Raw genomic sequence first — 6253 nt, forward strand, 5'->3', positions numbered from 1 at the left:
GTAGGAAGAGTGTCCCTCCAGCTCTTTTCCACTGGAAAATCCAAAAGCTTTCTCCAACTGTTGATTCCTTGTAAAAACTAAAGCAAAACATGCTGGGTGGGGAAATTGGGGTTAGGGAAGATCTTGAAAGTGTTGGAGCAGCTCTTTTCACTCCGTCAGTACAAATATTTACACTTTTTTTATTGTAAAGTTACTCTTGTTTGGAAATAATTTGTTTTATTTTGCACTCTGTTACCAGCTTTGACAAATCACAAAGAAAACAAAGTGACTTTGCAGAAATATGATGTTTTGGCCAAAGAAGAACAACTGGGTTTATTCCCTAATTTTTCCTGGGAACATTGACATTTTGGGCCTTTACCAGCTGGGAAATTTCAGAGCGAGTCCTCATCCCTGTTTCTCCAGCTGTATCATAGAATAATAATTCTTGAAGGGTTAATAAATCTTATAATAATTTTTTAATCCATCCTGTGCTGCCTGGTTCTGGGGACTGGAGCCATCTGCCACTTCCTATTGCCGTGCTCAAACCCACCCGGAGCATCTGCTGCTCCCAGCAGAGGCACTGCTGGGATTGAGTAAAGCAATTAGAGATAATTAACACAGAGTGCTGCAGGTCACACCTTGAGATCGTGCAAATAGCATTTGAAAAGAAAATCTTCTCCCTTTGCCAACCCATCTCTGGCTGGGTGAACACAGGTGTGTTTTCCCCCTGTAACATCCCTCCAGGTGTGTGAATGGCTCCAGGTGTTCTCCCTGCCCTGGAGGGGATGGTTCACATCCCTGCCCATGGTGGGAGAAACAGGCAAGAGGGGAGGGATGGGAGAGGTCCTGGGAAGGCTGCAGGCTCAGGAGTTGCTCTTCATCAATCATGTGGCACCATATCATTGCCACATCCAGCCTTCTCTTGGGGTTTTCCTTTGGGATTAAGGACTCATTGAAGCACTGCTGTCCCCATAGGTCTTCTGTGGGTTGCAGCAAGGTGGACACAAGCACTTTGCTTCCCAAAGTTGGTGCCACCACACGTATCCCCAGGGCAGTGGCTCCAGAGCCACAGTGCTTGTCATCCCTTTCCTTCCCAAAATCTTCTTTGACTCCTGCAGAGTCAACCCCCCCCCCCCAACCCCAACCCCAACCCCAACCCCAACCCCAACCCCAGCCACTCTGCTGCTGCTGTCAGAGCCTGCTGTGATGCATCCTGGAGAGGTTCCATCCCTTTCACCCTGCAGAGTTATTCCCATCAGGAGCTTTGCTGCAGGGCTCTGGGGGTGAGCTCCAGCCCCTCCCCAGCAGCACGAGCCTCCCCTGGGGATGTGCTGGGAACAGCTGATGTTGAGGTGCTGGGCCCATGGCACAGTGAGCAATGAGCACAGCTGGGAGCACTGGCCAGGGGTGTCCTCTGTCCCAGCCATGGGGAAACTGCTCCTGATGGCACCCCTGGCTCCCAGGTCATCCCTCACCCAGGGCTGGGGGGATTGCATGGGGTGCAGAGGGTGGATTGTGGGACAAACACCTCAGTATCCATGAGCTTTCTGCTGGAAACCTTCCCTTTTTGTGCCACCATGCCCTGTGCAGCAGTGGAGGAAATTAGGCCAGGCTTGCAGGTGTAGGGAGCTGGTTCAGGTGTGTCAGGTGGTTCAGGTGTGTCAACAGGACTAGGCTCTGCCTAGTCAGCCAGGATGTAAAAGGGCCAGTGCCTCCTTTAAAGCCCTTTTCAGGGCACCCATGCCCTGTGATGTGTGACATCCTGCCCAGGGTGGGATGTGCAGCGTTTCCTGTGTGAGATCTTCCTCTGTTTCCAGCAGGTCCAGAATCACCTCCCACCCTGCATTCAGCTCTCTGCATTCATTCTCCTGCTTTCAGCTCTCCTTGTGAGCAGGTTTGCAGGACCCCTGGTCCAGACGTTCTGCTGTGCCCCCCTTGACTGCTGTGAGACACCCAGGCATGAGCTGGGTACCAGTGCTTGGGCCAGGAGAATGGGCACCCTCTCCAGCATTGTTTTTTTGGGATGCTCCAGGGAAGAGGCTCAGCAAAGCCTGGGGGAGGCTGGTGGGGGTTACTGCTGTGCCTTGGCAGTGCTGGAGGCTCTTGGCTCACCCAGGGCTCCATGGTGCTGCCTGCTCCCTGTTCTCCTTTGGCACATCCTCTCGCTCAATCACTTCCTTCCTCCCATCCCGTTTTTCCAGCAGTGCTTCTGCTGCTGTCTCCTGTCCCAGCAGCTGTTTTATAGCACTGGCTATTTTGACTACTCAGTTAACTATTTATCCAGATGGAGCAGCTCTGGTGTCATGGGCCTGGCATGTTTTTTCCATATACAAATTCTGTGTCAGAGCGGAGGCGACAATTCCCAACTCTCTCTGTGAGGTGTCCGGGGTGTTTGCTTTGGCCACGTTCAGCATCCCCAGGTCCCAGCCCTTCTCCAGCCTCTTCTAGACAAAATGTGGGGGTTTTGTCCTCCCTATCCCTGCTCTTTCCCTCACACAGGTCCCACCACTGGACCTCGCCCTGGCCCAACTGCAGTAAGGAACTGGCTGCCTTGATTTTCCTAACACTCAATTTTAATGAAATGCAAATCCTGAACGCTTTGCAAAGCTGGTGACCTGTGCAGATGTCAATTGCTCTGGCTGGGGATGCTATTTGCTGCCCTGGGAAGGACTCCCTAACCCTGCTGGGAGTGGTGGGGAGGGGTGGCCCCATGGCCATTCCTGGCTGTGCTCACCTTTGGGGACACCCAGGGTCCCCAGTGGGGGAGCTCAGGGAGGATTTTGTGATCTGTGCATCCCCCCAGGGCCCAAATGCTTCACTGGGGCTTTGAAGCTGGATCTCTGCAGCCCCAGTTAGGGCACAAACCCACTGCAGAGCTCAGCTCCCAAATATGCTACTTTTTCTGCCTTTTGTAGTGGTGTGATCACCTCTGTAGCCCTCACAGCTCCCCATCTCCACTAGGGATGGGACACAGCTTCATCTGAACACTTCCTTGAGCAAATTCCTCAGAGGATTTTCACCTCCATCCAACCCTCCAGCTGGACTGAGGATTTCCCCAGAAGCCAAACCTGTGGCAGGTCCCAGCAGAGCAGAGGGTGCTCTTACCCCTACCATGCCCTGGAACATACCAGAGGCCCTGCTTGGCTGCTCAGCAGTATTTGCATTGAAAATCTCAACTTTGAAATGCAAAAAGTGATGTGATGGAAGCAATTGCAGCAGGGAGTTTACAGAAAAGCCTAAATATTTATTTAGAAACATTGTGTTTTTCCTCTGCTCTTGAATTTCATATTTATTTCCTTTGCTCCGTCCTGGGCTGGGCATCAGCAAAGGCTGCCTCAGCTTGGCCGTGCTAGAAGGGACCTTTCTCACCATCTTACAGCAAAACCATTCCAAAACTCTCTCCTCCAACATTTCTTTTCCTTCCAGCCCTTTTCTTTGCAGAGAGCCTGAAGTTTCCAAGCACACTTGTCACTCGGTGCGTGAAAGGAAAGTTGGCAGCTCTCCAGCCCATTGTCACGGCCCCTTATGAAACTCAAGGATTTCAGCTACATTTCCTCCCCGCTGACCTTATCGAGGTTCTGCATGTTTTTGGCATTTCTTCATGCTCTTGCAGGGTGCAAAACACTGAAGGCACCGGGCACCTCACCCTGAGGTTCCTCCAGCCCCTTGGAGGGATGCTTTGCCTGTGTGAGGGTATTTTAATGAAGATCAATTACTCCCAGCACAATTTATTTAGTAAATCCCCTGCTGTTCCATTCATGAGTTGTCAGCCAAGGTTTGCTGAGGGGCTTGAGCTGATTTGCAGCTGATGATTGGTTGCTGAAGGTTTTGCAGCAGCACCCTGGGGTGCATTGCTCTATCCTGGGACTTCAAGTATCCCATCCCGTTCACAGGGCCGGGATTTATGGCAAGAATGTGTCCACGAGGGGTTGAGTGATGTAAGAGTCAAATCAGGTCAGAAATGTTTATTTTCAGTCTGTGCTGGTTGCAGGACACGCTGCCACCCTCGGCTGCTGGCAGCTGAACTCTGCGGGGCGGGAGGGACCAGCCCTGCTGTGCTCCTGTGGAACACAAGTGGCCAGCACCCTTGGCCAGCAGCCACCAAGCAGCAGCACGAGGGTGTTGGGCTTCCTCAAGCTGCCTGGCCACGGAGATAAGCGTGGAGCAGGAAGTGTCTCACTCCATGCTGGGATGGAGGAGCTCTGGCTTGGGCTGGGAGCTGAAGGGCAGCACCTGAGTCCCCCAGCCGTGGTGGGGATAGCCATGGGGTTTGTTTAATGCTTTCCTGTGAGGCTCTCTGCTAGGAACAGTCCCAGTGTGGCTATGGGGGGATTGGAGGGTGCAGCAGGAGGTGGAGCAGCACATCCCCATCCTGCAGCCATGTAACCATCCTGGCTGGGACCCTGCAGGTGACACAAGTGCTGTGGCACAAGCACCCCAGGGCTGGGTCCACACTCACCCCAGAAAGGCAAGTTGGAGGTGATAAGGGTGAATGAATTCAAACTGGAAGAGGAGAGATTTAGACTGGATATTAGGAATAAATTCTTCCCTGTGAGTGTGCTGAAGCCCCAGCACAGGGTGCCCAGGGAAGCTGTGGCTGCCCCTGGAAGTGTCCAAGGGCAGACTGCATGGGACTTGGAGCAGCCTGGGACAGTGGAAGGTGTCCTGCAGTTGGAAGGGAGAGCTGGAATGAGCTGATCTTTAAGGTGCATTCCAACCCAGATCATTCCATGACTGTATCATTCCCAGGGGAATGCAGCATCACTGACCAGGCACAGAAACAAGGACACCCCCATGTGCTCAGCATCCACAGCATCACTGTGAGAGCCAATCTGCCTGAGGAAAGGGAGCTCTTTACACGCTGTGCACAAGTATTCGGGGATCTGCCAAATGTGGGGCATAGAAAACCCCTCTGCCCCAGTGATTATATCAGAGCAGGATGCTGCACCCTCCCCTGAGCCAGGGCTGGGAGCTACATCCAGCAGAGCCACTGAGGTTTGTGCTGGGCTGTGCTTTGCCAACAGCAATTAGTAAACAGCCCTGCCCATGGTGCATAAGGAGGATTCCAATCTGGCTCCAAAAAAGCAGATCAACCCAAAGTTATCTTCACAAACCAAGCCTGGAAATGCAGGAAGAATTCCCCTCTGCCAACTGTCTGCCCTCCTCCGTGCTGGGGATAATTGCTCCATCTACCAGCAGGCTGCTCCTGGCAGAGCTTGGGTGGGACACGGTGTTCCAGGGACTGGCTGCTTCCCTGGGGCTGTGAGTGCTGCCACAGCCACCAGGTGTTTGCTGCCTGCTGCCTCCTGGGATTTACCTTTGGAGCAGTGGGATCAGTCACCGGGGCTGGAGGGTTTGCAAAACAGCTCTTGCTAAGAGACCCAGATATTTTAGAGAATCCTAGAATCCCAGGCTGGAAGGAACCTTAAGGATCATCTGGTCCAACCTTTCTTGGCAAAAGCACAGTCTAGACGAGATGGCCCAGCACCACATCCAGCCAAATCTTGAGAGTCCAACGTTGGGGAAACCACCACTTCCCTGGGGAAATTATTCCAATGGCTGATTGTTCTCATTGTGAAAAATTTACGTCTTGTGTCCAACTGGAATCTCCCCAGGAATAACTTGTACCCAGTGCAGGGTGTGATTTTTTCCTAAAGGGTTCTTGCACACAAGCTTTTCCTGGAGGGAGGGAAAAAAATAATCAGAGTAAAAAAGAAAATAACTGGAGTAATAAAATGGGGGTGCACATAGGGTTGAGCATCAGCAAACCCAGCAGCAGCTCTGTATCCTCTATTGTTTTTTAATGCAGTGAATATGGGAGAGAGCAATGGTTTGGCTCAGCACAGCCAGAATGATTCCAGTTGTGCCTGGGATTGGGTCTGTGGTGAGCTTGAGGAGAGGGACCTGACTCAACCAGTCACTAGCAGATCATTTAGGAGTTTTATTTTTTTATTGGTGATTAATGGCAGTGTTTCATTTCTAATGGAAGGAAATAGGGAGGAAATGGTTTCTTGCCTTCATTTGTCAGGGATTTGTTTTAAAGGGTGCTCGCGTTCCCTGGAAATAGGTCAGGGCTGTGTGCTTGCAGGGAGGAGGAGCTGCTCAGGCTGAGGCTGGATGTCAGATGTTTGGATGATGGAGCACCCCAGGCTTTCCTGTGTGAGGCTGTTCCCCGCTCCTTCCCCATCCCTGTCCCTCGGCCCTGTGCCAGGGACACCCTGTGTCCTGCTGCTGCTGGTGGAACCAGAGGGTTGGAAGGTCCCAGCTGAAGCAG

Source organism: Vidua chalybeata, chromosome 20 (assembly GCF_026979565.1).
Source record: "Vidua chalybeata isolate OUT-0048 chromosome 20, bVidCha1 merged haplotype, whole genome shotgun sequence".
Taxonomy (NCBI): Eukaryota; Metazoa; Chordata; class Aves; order Passeriformes; family Viduidae; genus Vidua; species Vidua chalybeata.